The following is a 16,598-nucleotide window of genomic DNA, read 5'->3' on the forward strand; positions in this document are numbered from 1 at the left end:
TAGGCCAGGCTTCATCCCTGGAGAAATCCTCCCCAAATTCAGGAAGGATAGGATTGCAACTTTATTTAATTACAATTAAATTAAATAATTTCTTTAATACAGTTTAATGTGCATTCATTCACACACACACACACACACACGTGCTATTTATGACTCCTTTCCCATAAAATAATCTCTAAGTGATTTCATATTAAAACATTAATAAAATTTGCACAGCTTCATAGATAAAAGCAATCAGAAACATTAAAACCATTTTAAAACACTTTCATTTGTATTTTTATAGGTTCATATGTAATACAGACTGGAATAAATTCCCTGCTTTTGTTGCCATTTTTCTTCTGAAAATGAATCTTAGAAAGAGCTGCAAAATCAAAACAAGCACTAAACCAATTAAGCAATACTAGATAAAATGGAATGAAATGACACAATCTATTCCCAGAGCGTCCTACAATAATTTTCTTGCAAATACCTTGGTCTCCAAGTGGCTCAAAAAGCTGAGATTAAAAGAGCCAAATTAGATGTAGGGTTGGATCTGAGCATATGTAGGGCAAACCTGTAAAAGTCCCAAGATAGCCTCACTGAATTTAGTGGGAGCCCAAAGCAATGTACACACAACAGCCTTGTGAGGTAAGATAAGCTGTGGTAATTACCTGCCTCAAGGTCAGCCTGTGAACATCATGGCTGAGAGGAGATTTAAACCTGGGTTTCCATGCAGCTGTTCTGACAGCTTAACAACCATAACACCCACACGGGCTCTCTACTCAGCTGGCTGTCAAAAAATAAAGAATAGCCAAGTAATGAGAAAACCTTGCTATAACACATATCAAGTAAGGGCCTTGGCATTTCATTTCAATGCAAAAAAGACAGAAGCCTGATGTCCATTTTCCAAACTCCTCACTGCAGTATCTCATCCCCGTGCAGGTTTACTTGGCAATAAGTCCCAAAGGGCCTTATTCCCAGGTAAATAACCATAGAACTGCAGGCTGAAATAATTCCCTGGTTCTATTTCCCCCATAATCCATTGATCTCTATTTGGCCACCAGGTGGTGCATTTAATTCAAAGGCTGGTGCGGGAAAGGTGTTACTTCAGTTATTCCAGTGTGTTATTTCAGCCCTCTGGGAGCTGATTCAGACTGGTCCAAGGTCACCTAGTGAGCTTCATGGCAGAGTGAGGATTTCAACCCTGGTTTCCCAGGTCCTAGTCTGACACTATAACCACCATGCTGCACTGACTCTCTGTTGGAACAGGGCTTAAAATGGAAGGTGGATGCAGCCACTAGGCAGTAGCTCCTCAGTGGCAGCATAAAGAGGAATTATTGTGGGATGGTATTCGGACAGTCATATTTCCAGGATGGATAACTTATTCATTGCTTTCCTTCTAACATCATTTGTAAAGCTTGGTCATTTGTGTCTGATGGAGCACAGCTGTATGGCTCAGCTGGGATCCAGATGTTCCTGAATATCTTTACATCTGCTGCTTTCAAATTGGTCTTCCTTTGCCTGGCAAGAGAATATAAATGAAAACAATCTTCTCATCCTGCTTCTCACTCTCACACTCTTTCACCCATTCCCTCCCAAAGTGGTGATTTTAAAATATAAATATATGGGCAGGATTCATTGAGGAAATTAAAGAGCACGAAAATAAAGAAATCTCTGACTCCTTCTAGATGGGTGTCTCCTGGAGCTACTCAATAATTGCTCTTTTGTTGTAAGCTGTGAGTAGATTTGCAAGTGACTTTCCACACTGTTGGGAAGTGGGTGGGTTGTTTTTTGGTTTTTTATATACATATGGTTCTTCTGATCCTGCAGCACATATGGGGCTTGTTGGCCATTTTTAGAGCAAGAAAATGCGTTGAAACTGTAGAAAAGCCCAGGTTGTGCTTGCAGTGGCACAGAATGCTTTGAAAACAGACTTCCAGCCCAGCAGCATTCCCTTGTATGCCTACGTGACTACACTGTGGCGGCAACTTAAATTAGTGAAACGAGACTGACCTTGAACTCATTGGGATTGGTGGCTTCTTTGGGACAATTTCCAAAGATTATTGCAACCTTACTTACATAGGAAGCTGCTTTAGACTGAGTCAGATCAATTGCAGGTTATGGTGGAGCCCAGGTAGACTCAACCATCTACAACCTTTCAAGCATTCAAAATGTTTTCAATGTATTTTTCCAACAAGACTCACAACAGCCCTGGTAGCAAGTACTGACCCATATTGCCAATGATGGACTGAGAGTGAGAGAGACAGTGTGTGTCTTTACTGAGGCCACAAAAATATTTGAAACAGGATATTTCTATTTCTGGCCTTGCCCTCTACATTGCAGATGGCCACCCAATAATTGCTCTCTGTTGCTGCAGCTATTATTCACAGTGCTTGGTGGGTAGAAGGGCATCTCCCTTTGGCCAGTAGCCAAGTGGTCTTCCACCTGCTTGACACATGAGGCAGGTGGCTCCAGAACCCAGGGCCTTGCTACCATCTCCTTTTCTTAGTTTTTGCCAGTAGTGTAGTGATGAAGGAGTATCTTGATTGTCAAGCGAGTTAGGGAGAGCAGATTATAAGATTTAAAGAGCTGGGCATGCAGCACAAACTCTTAGCCATGGGGTCATTTATTTAGGGAAGCTACAGAAGAGACTGGAGGGCAGCAATGTAGAGAACTGGAGGCTGGTAGATGCCTAAGGGTATGAAATCCACTGCAGAACAATTTCAACATTCACAGTCTCTCTTGCTCAATAGCTAAGCATGGTTTACACTAGCAATGGGGAACATGTGGTCCTCCAGATGTCGCTAGACTCCAACTCCTATCATCCCTGACCATTAGGCACACTTGTTGGGGCAGATGAGAGTTGGAGTCTAACAAAGTCTTAGAGGCCACCCTAATTTATGGAGTTACGACAAAGTTATTCAAATTTGGGTGTCCAGGTGTTGGACACCCAGTTATCCAATTATCCCTTTATCCAGCTTAGCCAATGGTCAGCGATGATGGAAGTTGTTAGTCCAACAGCTCCTGGGCATCCAAGGTGGAAGAAGGCTGGTTTAGAAGAGAGCTGCTTTGGGAACCTCATGTAGCCTTTGAGTGGCTGAGAATCAAACTGGCTGCCTTTTAATAATCAAGATTCTATTCTGGGAAAAGCCAGTTTTGTAATCTGAATAATTTGTACAAAGGCTATTAGCTTTCAGACACAATCGTTTGTGGGTTCCATTTTCATTTATAGAATTATAGAAGCATAGCATTGCAGAGTTTGGGAGGGGTCCTGAGGATCATCTGGTGAAGTTCAACTCCCTGCAATCTCAGCACGCGGCCCCCACCTAATTTGAAAACATACTTATTTGAAGGAAGCTCATTCTTAAATAATAGGTTATCCTTTTAGGAAGATTCAGAGTGACCTCTAGTGGCTGAAAGCAACATAAATGCTATTCCCCTCAAAAAACAAAATTGAAGGTGTACAAACGACCAGAACTAAGAACGGGGTGTCTTGATGCCCTGAAAGAGTTGATGCAGCTCCATATTTCTTTCCCCCACTCTTCCGGATGAAATCTAGTGCAGCCTTTCCACCAACCCTGGTGCCTTCAATACATGTTTGGACTAAAATTCCCATCATTACTGACCATTGGCATTGCTAGTTGGGATTGATGAGAGTTGCACAGCGCCAAAATCTCAAGGTCGGCAGATTGGGAAAAGCTGCCGCCGTGCCACCCCCATGTGATTTCTGTTCACATCCTGAGGTAAAGTTCTTAACCCTAGGTACTACTTCCGGGTTAGTGGAGTCTGTAACCCGAAGTGTTTGTAACCTGAGGTGTTTGTAACCAGAGGTACCACTGTATTTGAAGATGGATATCATATCACTTCTCAGTCTTTTCCAGGCTAAACATACTCAGTTCCCTCAACTGTTCCTCATAAGTCTTGCTTTCCAGACCCTTAATCATTTTGGTAACCCTCCTCTGTACACACTTCAGCTCATACTGAATGATAGTGCCCTGAACTGGACACAGTACTTCAGGTGGCACCTGCCCAAGGCAGAGTACTATTACTTCCCTTGATCTGGACACTATACTTCTGTTGATGCAGCCTAGAATTGCATTAGCTTTCTTTGCTGTTGCACCACACTGTTGATTCCTGTTAAGCTTGAGGTCTACTAAGACCCCTAGATCATTTTCTAACTTATGATAAATGTATCAAAAAAGTTGTGTCACTAATGAGTTCTTTTACTTCATTTTTCTCCAACCAACATGCTACCCATCCCTTCCACTTGGTTTATTTTGTTTTCTTTTAAATGGGTAGGATGTAACCATTGCAAAGGATAGGGAGTGCTTTGCCACCAGCTGTTAACACTAAAAAGAGGTGTTTTGATGCTCCAAATTTAGGAAATAAATTCTTTTTAGTTCCCTCCATTTTTTTTTATTATTTACAGTGTCATTTCCAACATATTTTCAAGGGGGAAAGCAGCCTGCACAAATCCAGTGCAACTGAAGTTCATTCTAATACAGCCGTAAAGTTTCACGATGTACATTAAATCATGAGGAGCAGGAAGAGCTAAACCGGCAGCAAAGCTCTGAAACTGTCAGGCTCCCTTACCGGAGCTGTTTCCCCAAGGGAGCCATTTATGTAACAAACGTTTAAAATCCAGTTGTAAATGATGGCAGGACAAGGAAAGTGCTTTGCTCAGTTTACAAGGGGATTTTTCTTTCATTTTTATTCTTTTTTTAAAAGTACACTTTGTTGACAAATGCTCTTTTCCCTATGCTTAAGGGAGAGATTAAATTTTCTTGGTAGTTAGCTAAGGCATTTCAAAGACAGTTCTGCCATAATAATGGAACATGGAATTATTTTGGCAATTTCAGTGGATGCCATCTGCCCTGAGTTGCAACCGTGGCAAGAGGGTCCCCTGATGGATGGGGTGAGGACTTAGCAAAGGCCTGCTGTAGAGCATCTGTGTTGCATGCAGAATGTCCCAGGTTCAATCCCTGGCTATTCTAAGGCTGGGTTGACTAACGATGGGGGTACTAAGGGGAACGGCCAAGTATTTTGATATCCCTCTGATTTGCTCTTCGGCGAGTCTAACGTGTCAGTTTCTCATCCTGCCAAAAGATGGTGCTGTTTCATAGAGCTGGGAGAAGAACGTAGCCCAGGAGGAACATAGGAAACTGCCTTGTACGACTCAGACGATTGGTTCATCTAGCTCAGCATTGTCTACACTGACAGGCAGCAGCTCTCCCGCAGTTTTGCCACAGCTTCCCTGGAGATACCCAGCTATGGCCCTTCCCTGTAAAGTTCAAAGTCCCGTGCTGGGACATGATACCTAATGCCTTAAACATTCCAAGGTGTTGCTGATTCACCCTTGCCTTAGACACCATTAAGGAAGAAGATTGCTACGCACATTTCTTAGGAAATCCATTTTCCTTGCTCTGTGCCATTCTGAAAGGGATGCACCCAACTTTCAACTTAAACCTACACAAAGCCCCGCGCTCAATTCTTTCTTTCAGGCCTTGTTATCAGCCCTGCAATTTGCTAGCCGCGTGCCAGCCAGTGGGGGAGCCGTCTGAATATGATGCTGGATATGGTGCCTCAGTGCAAGTCATGCAGATTGGCCAGTCACCCCTGCTGGGCTATAATGAAAGGAATAATGCAAAGCTGAAGCCAGGAGATGTGTGTCCATCTCAGAGGGACCATTCCCCACTGCTCCTTTGTTGGCTTTGGGCTCCATTCAAGGGCTTGGGCTTTCATCTTTGCCATCTCATCCACCGCCTCATCCCATATTCTGCTGAGAATCATATATGATTGCAGGAGCGGCATAGCTGTATATCCAGGGGCCGCCGGTAACATGTTTTCAATGGACTTTTGCCTTTGAAATTGTCTTTCCCTTTCTTGAAGAGATAATGTTGGAGTTTGCTGAGTTTTGGGCTCAGCTCAAAGGCTGTCCCTTGCTGTGAGGAGATGAGAACATAAATCATATATTTATTTGAATTTGGGGTGGGGTAACATTTTGAATTGGAATTTCTGGTCCCGGGCTTTAAAGAAACTGCGTTTGTTTGGATAATTGCGATAAACTTGAGACTCGGGTATATGCTCTCCTAACCATGATCCCTTCTGTGCTTCGAAGCTGTAAAAATAAAAAGGAAAGGGGAGGGGGAACCAAATCACTCTTGTGTTTTGTTTAGTTCCTCCAGGCGAGGAATTCATGAACATGGATCCACAGGTAGAGCCGAAGGAGCCAAGTTATGGCCAGAGTAGAACCATCTCTTGTTATTTTCATGGAAATGTTTCTTTGCAAATGCATTTCAGTTCCAAGATGGTCCGGATGGTGTTTTCATTGGATCAGCGACATTGACAAGGCAGAGGAGCAGCCTTCCAAGTTGTCTGCTTGAGCCTTCAAACATTCTGTTATGGTGGGCACTGTAAGAACGGAAGAGCACAAATCCCTCTAGGTCAGATCAAAAGCCCATCTAGTCTATCATTCTGTTTCTGGCAGCGGCCCTTCCAAGTTGCTTCTGTGGTGCTCATAACTGGACCAAGGAGGCAGCCATCTTTCCCCATTCTCCCCAGCATGCATCCAGATGTGCACAGCCCCATGGAAAACTCCAAAATCCACAGTTGAGCAGTACCTATTGACTGCAATAGAATAAGGGATAGACAAATCTGTTGATTCTGGTTTCTCTCAGTTTCTCACTTTTCCAGTCTTAAATTTAGTTCTCTTTATTTTCAAATCAGTTTGACTTAAAAAAAGAGACGTCCTCATGAAAATTTATCAGCACTGGAATGCACATTTCTCCTAAAACGAACTTTTTTTGTATGCAATTCTGCCTAATTCAGGACTTTACTGTGGTCCATAAACCACACACAGTAGACTCATTTAAATTAATGGACCAAAGTTATCCATCAACTTGAATGGGCCTCCTCTTGAGTAGAACCAGCATTGGATCCCACCCTATCTCTCTACAATGAGACCTTATACGATTCCTTGGTTCTGATCTCTTGGCTTCTGATTCTTGACTGTTGCCTGGAGTTCAGCTCTGAGATGCTCAGCACAATCCTATGCCTGTTTGCTCAGAAATCAGTCTTGCTGCATTCACTGAGGCTTCCTCAGAGGCAAATGGGCACAGGGTTGCCAGCCTGATATTCATTTTGTCCTATGTGTTTCTCCGTTAGCCTTCTGAGGAACTCAGGCTGGTGGTGTGCTTGGCTTTTTAAATCCCATTTTCTCCATCAATCTTGTGAAGCAGGTTAGGCTGGGAGAGAAAGAAAGTGCATGTTGGTTGCCTTTTTTTGCATGTGAAACTCACCAGGAAATTGAATACAGGCTTCTGCAGTCCAGAGTTGGCCAAGCCATCCTGCCTATATCCCCAACCCCTTGGGCAAGGACCACCTTATTCAGCCTAAGGGCCACCTTCTGCTCTGGGCAGCCTCCCAGGGGCTGCATGCCAGTGGTGGGCAGGGCTAGAGGCGAAAGAGAGGAGCGCAACGAATGCAGATTTTATCTTTGTATATAAAGCTGGTTTCTATGCACATCCACACAACCATCCTCCACCCAGCCAAGCAAGAGGCACCATCAGAGTGGAAGGGAACATTCCAGCCAGGCAAAAACACTTCAGGGGTGACACAGAGCCAGTGAGGAGGGTGGCTTGCGGAGAGTATCAAAGGCCTTTCAGAGAGATCTGGAGGGTGGCATTCATCCCCTAGGCCTGAGGTTTTATGACATACAGGTGGGAGAGACACATCACCTCCAAATGCTGTAACTCCCAGAAGCATTTCCTGCAGCAGGCTGCTGATCCTCACCACTCCAAAGGGCTTAATGAACTTGACCTGCTTGGTCATCTGCCAAACCAGGGCCACCAGAGGGTTTTCCCAGAGACGGGTGTGTGGCTGAGTCCCAAGGGGCTAGACAAAGAGGCCTGGAGGACCACATTCCACCCCCACGTCTGAGCTTCCCCACCTCACCCCAATTTTTCTTCTTTTTTTCTTTTTTGCCCCCATGTATTCCAATTTAGTCCTAGTCCAATTTACTTGGAAGAGTAAACGTCTTTGAATTCAGAGGGAGTAGATATACATCAGAAGACCTAGGGAAGGATCCTGATTTGGAAAATATTTAAAGGCTTTCAAACAAAGTCAGCTATTGTTGAGGCTTCCCTCTGCCTCCCCCCCCCCCCCGCCTCCTAGAATTTTGGATTGTGGCCACAGTCAATCAGCTCCAAATATGGCTTTTCTGGCATCAGATAACTGTCATTCCCTTACTCTCAACATTCTGTTTCTCTCAGTAGGCTGTGAAAAACCACCCAGGAAATAGTCTCAGACTTTAATTTTTTTTAGGAAGGAGGATTTATCGGTCCATTAGTATTTTGTTCTCATATTCACCATCTTCTCCAGTTATAGCTATTTCCATATTTCTTGTTTTTCAAAAAGCAGAGCTGTTGTTTTGCTGCTGAAACTGCAATTTTTCACTGCAGTTGACCAGCTATCTTATTTGCCTGATGATGAGAAATGTGAGATATATACATATATAAAAGTTGCTATCCCCCCCCCCTTGCTTTTTTAAACGCTGTAAAAGCAATCGTGAACTCAGTGGGTGATTTTCCTGTTGTTAAACCATAGGCCGTAATCAAAGGGAAACAACCCGCCCTCCTTTTATTTTCATTTTTTGAAGCAGATAAGATAGGCAGTGTTATTAATCACGGATTTCAATGGCCATGGTGGGAATTTGAGGCTGGGACTGACGAGTTCCAGCTTTATATGAAACTTGTCAACATGTACAACAGAGCCCGGCTGAGGTCTGGAGGGAGCCTTAAAAAGTCATTATGCATCTGTTGTACGATAAAGAGCAATTGGCCTGTGGTGATGTCATCTTCTTTGCGTTTTTATGTTTCACATAAAAGGAACCCAGCAACACAGTTTCTCTTGTGCAGGGCAAGTGAGGGAGTAATGTCTTTAATCAGGGGCAAGTGGGGATTATTATTTACCATCTCACAAACTTCAGGGCTAAGCTGAAACAGAAGGGCTGGTTGTATGAGAAACGTGACCCCTGCCAAACACACACACAGTCATTTCAGTCTGGGAGAGGGCAGAGAAATGGAGGGGAAATGTTTGCCTATTCATGGCGAGAGCAAGAAGCATCGCCCTCACTCTGATCTGGCTTTGTAACACTGGTTGGTAACCTCAAGCACATGGTTTCCCCCAAAGGATCCTGGTGCTGGGAATGGTATCTCTGTGAAGGGGAAACCATGGGTCCCAGGGTACTTTGGGTAAAGTCATGTGCTTGAAACGTGTGCTGAATATGCTCTTGATGTATAGTGGGGATCTGTCCACAATATTAATTCAGTTAAAACATTTCACAATTAGATGGGTGATTATCCCCGTAGTGGGGAGAGAATTCCGCAGCCTAGGAGCTGCCACAGAGAATGCCCTTTTCTGGGCTTGTTGTTGTTTAGTCGTGTCCGACTCTTTGTGACCCCATGGACCAGAGCATGCCAGGCACTCATATGCCTGTTGTCTTTGTCCATGGAGTTTTCATGGCAGGGATACTGGAGTGGCTTGCCAGTTCCTGCTCCAGGTGGATCATGTTTGGTCAAAACTCTCCACTATGACCTGTCCATCTTGGGTGGCCCTGCACGGCATAGCTCATAGCTTCTCTGAGTTATTCAAGCCCCTTCGCCACGGCAAGGCAGTGATCCATGAAGGGGTTTTCTGGGCTGCCACACCCCAAATCTCTGGGGGCAGTGGAACTAGTAAGCGGGCCCCCTCTACTAATCTTTACATCCAAGTGGGCTTGTAGGGAAGGAGGCAGTGTTTCAGGTATCTGGGGCCTTGAAATGAACCAAGCAACCAGGGCAGCTGTTTTCAAGCAGAGATTTTGTGAGATCTAAACAGGACCCCAACCAGTTATCTGACCACTGCATTTTGGACTGGCAGAAGTTGCCAAGTCATCTTCAAGGGCAGCTGCACATAGAGTGCATTGCAGTGATCCAGTAGGAGGGAGATTTCAGGTGGGAGAACTTATTGCAAAATTCAAGTAACTCAAAAGAATGCCAAAGGATGGCTTTGTTTCGGTTTGCGCAGTTTCAGAAAACACAAATTTTATAGATGTGACTGTAAATGCAGACTGAATCGGATTTCTCATCCGCCCTTAACCTCCAACAGCCTGATCATTTTTGTCTCTGCTGGAATCACCCTGGGTAATCTGGATCAGCTCCCAGGTGATAGGAGGCAAAGCAGGACATGTGGGAAAGTATCTTGGTGGCCTGGCACATTGAGGACATTCCCCCCCCCCTCAACCATTAGCAACAGCTCCATTTCTGCTTCTGCAGAGCCCGTGTTGCTGAGAAAGAGTGACATCATATGTCTGCAATGTTCGAGCCTTGAGCAGTAAAGCAAAAGACTTAGGACACAAGCCAGAGGTGTGCTGGGCATGCCATGCACAGGGTCCCTGTAGATTATTGTATTTTTTTTTAGTAATAGTCAAGGGCGCATGCACAGCAAGTTGTTTTATGCAGTTGGCATCTGCAGAAATCAAACCAACAGAGCTTTCCCCCATCATGATGGGGTTCCAGGTCTGCAAAAGCAGCATGAGCTGAATTTTCAGCTTCCTTCTCTATCTCCTTGTTGTTTAGGCTGAGGCTTGCATCCTGTTTACAACTCCCTCCTCCTCCTCCTCACTCTTCTCTCTCGGACCTCCATATGCCATCTTTAACTATCCTCTCTGGTGGAACTGTAACCCAGATCTGGGAAGGAAAAGTGCCAGAGGACAAGTGTCATCACAGAAGCAAGGAGTGAACTGGTTTCCGCTGGTTTTTGTTTCAGGAAAGGAGCAAGTATATATGCCATGTTTTTCTCTACACTACTTGGACTAGAATGAGAAACTGTCCTATCCAAGGTATGCATTTCCTGCAACAAGCCACTGTATTATTTTCTTACCTACAAGCACTTCTCTGTGTGTGATTGCAACAGATGAAGTCTACTTTCTAGCCAGATTCACTAGCTTAGCACTGCTCACTCTAGAGGGTTTCAATAGATAAATGACCTTGTTATCCCACTAGGAGTCAATCCAGCACTCCTGCTGGTACATTTGCTCCACACCAACCTCTACTCTGCACCATAGAAGGTGCCAACAGCTGGCTTGCTTCTGACATTTATCAATAGCATACCTTAGATGCACAAATGTTTCCTGACTTTAGATGCCAACTTTTAACAACTCTAGTACTGCAATCATGACGTCTTGCTGTTTTATTCTTGTATATTGTTATTGCTATGATTTTATTGTGGCAAACCACCTTGGGATTATTTCTTTTAATGAAAAACAGCACAATTATGTTAGTTAATTAAGTTGATCGGCTCTTTTTCTTTTTTTAACCTTTCTAGGGTCTAGTTCTTAGAAAGCAGCTGATGCGCTCAACCTGGTCCTGGGCTTTGCAACTGAAGGGTTGAATGCTCCTTAGGGATGCTCTACCCAGGCTTTCCCTACCGTCTGCTCATTTGTTTTGTAATGCCCAGTGAATGATTTTGGTATGGAGAAATGCACAGCCATTTCAATACCCCACCTGACATTCAGCCCAGCACAGACTGACGCACCTCATTTGCTGCTCCTGAGAGGCAGGCTTATATTTATCTCTAAATCAATTGTTCTGAACCTATAAAGCATATCGCACTACTTTGGTAATCCTGGATTCTTCTTCCTTTCTACATAAAATTTACAACCTCCTGAAATAGTTTGCAAGATGGACCTCCCAAGCTTTGATGCCTTGCTGCGTTCAGTGTGTGTGTGTGTGTGTGTGTGTGTGTGTGTTAATGTAACTTAAACTGCCCACCCTCCCCCCTTCGGCTAACAGATTGAAATGATTACACTCCACGCTAGGTGTTAATGCTCCTGACATTTGCCCGTTGTGAGAAATTTATGTGCCAACTGTCCAGAGCTCTGCAGCCAAATTGTAGCCTCTCCGCTTTGCCTCAGAGCTGTCCTGCTTGCTGTGCATTTGCTCCTTTATCTGCTGCAGTGAATCTTGGGGAGAGAGTCCCACTCCACTCCTCGGAGGGGCCTGTTGAACGCCAACTTTTGGCAATAGGTGGAACGGGCTCAAAGGCAACAAGGAGATTTTTTCAAGATGTGCCCGCAACGGCCTGAAGTTGCAGCTTCCATAAAACGCATCTTTGTTGCACGCGATTGCAAAGAAAAGTGCTTTTGCCCCTGTGCGGTAAGCACAGCTGAAGAAACACATTAAACTTCTGAAGTGTCGGGGAAATTCAGTTTACATCTTGGTTACAAGCCCTGGAACCATTTGGATGGACTTTAAAAAAACACAAACCACCTCGTTGGGCAGTCTTGTAGGATTCCTAAGGGCAGAAAAGAGCCACCAGAAATGATTCAAATATTGGCTCACCTTCCCTAGCAGGAAAAGTGAAAGCATTGGTGAACTTTTAGTTAAGGGGAGATACAAATAAAAATTATAAATGGCAGCGGTTTATGAAAGTAAGCACAAATCTTCAAGGCATGCGTAGAGAATATTAGCTGTCTACATTACCATGAGCCAGCCAACATCACACTTAACGTTATGGAAACTGAGTACTGTAGTTCCTCCTTCTGCTGTGCATTAAGATCTTTAGAGAGATCATTTGTAATTACAGTTGTACTTATGAAGGAACCCTCCCTGTAGATGTTCATGGATCTAGGTGTGGGGAATGGAGGGGGGAGGAAAGACTTATAATACACAAGACTGTTCATTGCATAATGAGTTCATGCATAAAGCACAGAGTGTCATCTTGACTGCATCTAAGGAAGAGATGAGACAGTGAGGCCCCCTCCATCAGCTCAGCCATTTGGCTCCTTCCCTCCCAGAAGGGTCTCCATCAGCTGCAGTAAATCCAGCACTATAACACTATAACAATTGCACAACCTTCTATAAGAAGCAGAACCCAAATCAGTTTATTTTCCTCTCCCATCCTCATCCCCTTTTCCTTACGTGCCATGCACATTGGATCACATGCCATGGATTTTAAATCATAAGCTGACTTGAGTGCGTTGCTAAAGTATAAAAATGTAGCTAAGAAATAAGTGAGGCAGAGAGGTATATGGCGTGCCAAAAATATAGCCCAGGATCAGCTCTCAGTGTTTTATAATCCAGTGATGACTAGGAGCCTCAAGGAGTAAATAAATGAGGTGCATATCAGGGAACTGACAAAACCCTTCAACTCCTGGTGAGAAAGGAAGCCCCGTTTTCCAATCTGGTTCGTATCTCCGTCGATTTGAGCTTGGCAAGTCCTGCTGGCTCCTTATTATTCCAGGTGGCTAGGTGTTGGGATTAATTGGCAGGGGTTTCTGTGTGGCTTTGACAATTGCAGTAATTTTCCTATCAGGGCCCTGACATGTTACATTCTCACAGGGGGTGGGCAGGTGGGGGGTTGTTGGTGGTGGTAGAGGAGCTGAGCTCTGAAAGTTTTCAGGCTTCTGAACCTTTTCTAATTATCTCTAATCAACATGCCCTTCTGCAGATAGCGAATCCTTAGCACGCAAGGCGATGAGTGAGAAAAGGGGTAACGGACAGCAGCCTGGAGAAAATAATCGGGCTGCAGAGGAAGGCGAAAGAGATCGATGTGGAGCTTGGAGAGTTGCGGAAAGGGAGTTCCTTTTCCGACATATTCCAACATCTGCAACGCACATTTGTGAGGGGCATTAAAAAAAAAAAAAAAGCAGCAGTCTACCAGCAGGTCTTTGGGGAAGAGGGCTCACAAAAGACTTGAAGATGGATGGATGGATGGATGCAGAATACACAACTTTCCGGAGGGTCTAGCTTAGTAAATCCATAGACCATGACAGGGCCGTGTTTGGCAGTCAGCAGTATGTCCAAGGATAGCCCACTGGTATTTTGGAGGGCAGGGTGTAAGGTTGGAAACGGGTTTTCCCTAAGCAAGGCTGTTCATACCTCTTTAAAAAGCCTATTTTGCAACCTAAATACACCTCACAATGTAAATTTACCCACTAAATTTACAGTGGGTTTCCAGAGATGGACTTAATAGTACTGATAGGTTATTCAGATCACAAATAGGGCATTGGCAATATTTTTTAAAATAAAAACTCACCAGATAAAGGTAAATCTGGGTTAAAGGGAAGGGATACAGGCTGGCATTTTGATGCCAACAACTTCATGTGGATGCTACGAAACAACTTGCACATACCAAGAGCACCCATCCCACAATAAACAGCCATGTGGAAGCATCCATCTTTTTCTCTTATTTTGCATTTGCATTTGCATCTAACATGTCTTCCAAGGATCAAAGGTTGGTTTGCATTGGTACTGAGCGAGAATGGTCATGGAAGTGGAGGGGGGGGGAATGGGGCTATTTTGTTGTGGCTGGAGATGGAGAGACACATAATTTCAAGGATGAGACAGTGGACACAAAACTCATTGGTGCTCCCCACCCCTGAAATTCACACCACTGGCCTTTGAAATGTAAACTGAATGTAAACAGTTTGACCAGCCCCAGCCAAGCCCAAAATTCCACCTCCCCATTCAATGCTCAGTGCTTTGCTCACTGTATCAGAGGCCACATTCACACCATACATTTAAGGCACCATGATACTGTCATGGCTTCCCTCAAAGAACTCTGGGAGACAAAGCTTGTTAAGGGTGCTGAGAGTTGTTTAGGAGAACCCTATTTCCCCCACAGAGCTACAGTTCCCAGAGTTCACTATGAAGAGGCTTTGATTGATATTGATATGAAAATTGTAGCTTTGGGAGGGGAATATGAGTCTCCTAAAAGCACCCTTGAAAATTATGGCTCCCATAATTATTTGGGAGGAAACCACAACTGTTAAAAGTGGTACCATAGAGCTTTAAATGTATGATTTGAATGTGTCCAGACTGGCTCTCAATTATTTACTAGCAGCATAGCAAAATGGCACAAACTCATTTCTTATCTGCTGATATGCTTATATACTACAGAGTACTATATAAACCTGTAGGAAACTGCGCGTCATCAGAGGACTTTCAGACCAGTAGAACCTCCTCTGACCTGTCTGTCCCTCTCCTTAGCAATGGCTTGAATAAAGTCTTGACAGAGTTTAACCCTAAAGTAAGCTGAAGGCTCATTTTCTGGGACTGTATCTTTCCAGATCTCTGCAGGTACAACCCAATTGGCCCAAATCCTTATATGGCATGGACACCCAGAGCCTTTGCACCCTGGGCAAAATAAAAAAAAAATGGGGGGGGGTGTCATTCTATGCTTTAAGAACCCGAAACTTCCCCCACTTAAAACCTAAAGCCAGAGCACTGCACTTTTTGTGATGAATCAGTGTTGTCATAAATAATTTTACTGCACAGTTCTGCTGCTAATGCTTATTATCCACCTCCATCTTACAGCTTCTGTGGCCTGCTCTGTTATCTGAACAATGAGTTCCCATTATTAACTTAGCAGTGAAATAAAGTGGTGGAGAAACAACACACCTATCATCGCCACCATCTTATGGCCCTTCATTTGTTTTCTCTCCTAATTGGATCTGAAAAGGCTAGACCCTCTCAGCGGGAATGAATTTTCCTTCGCAAGGAAAGCATGCTCGTGCTGTGCCGGACCAGTAGGTGGCACTGTCCTATGCTTCATGGGGTCATGTTTAGGCCCCACAGAGGTTGAGATCCCCAGGTGTTGCAAACTTCTTACTCCTTTCCTGCATGAAGAGGAGGCCGAGTGCTAAAGAAAATGTGTTTCTGCTCTATTGGTCAAGTGCTAAGGACGAATGGTTGGCTGGGGATTAGCCAAGTTCATGTTCCGAAAAGGGCAACCAAAGCGATCAAGGGGATGGAGCGACTCCTTAAGAGGAAAGCTGGCAACATTTGGTCCCTTTTTGGTTAGAGGAAAAGTGAATAACATGACAGAGGTTTATAAAATAATGCATGGTGTGGAAAAAGTGGACAAACATTCCCAGCCCCCACCCTTCATCGAGACCATCCAATGAAGCTGAATGTTGGAAGAATCAGGATAGATAAAAGAAAGGGCAGTGCATTAGTTAAACTGTGGGATTTTCTTTCACAAGAGGCAGTGATGGGCACCAACTTGGATGGTTTCAAAATGAGGATTTAGACAAATTCATGGAGGATAACGCTAACCCCGAGTGGTTTAACAACCAATCCCTCTTCCCACAAAACTCTGGGAATTGCAGCTCTGTGAGCAGAACAGGGGTCTCCTAACCACCCTCAGCAAACTACAGCTCCTAGGATTCTTTGCAAAGAAGCCGTGGCTGTTAAACTGGCATGAGCCTGTGCTCGATGGATAGCGCAGGTGTGGCTTGGTTTTTTGGAGTATCTCAAACTCACCCAGCCCAGCTTCTCCATTGGCACCCTGCAAGAAGGCATGTGCCGTCGCTGCCAAATGGTGTCTTCTCTGTTTTCAGATCCCCTCCCTTTGGAGTCCCAGGGACTCAACATTTGGCAGAGTGGAACTGAAAGGGCAGCTGGTCAGATTACTTAGCAAGAAGAACTCAGTCGTTTGTCATGTGGGATGGAAGGAGCAGCCACAGTGGGTGGTGTGCTGAATGGAAGTGTTTCTAATAGTGTGGAGTTTTCACCCCTGTATATATAATAGAAACAGGTAAAAGATAATTACAGTTTCATCCTGTTATAGCACCCTGA

The sequence above is a fragment of the Podarcis tiliguerta genome, assembly GCF_965153285.1.
Source record: "Podarcis tiliguerta genome assembly, chromosome: 8".
Lineage (NCBI taxonomy): Eukaryota > Metazoa > Chordata > Lepidosauria > Squamata > Lacertidae > Podarcis > Podarcis tiliguerta.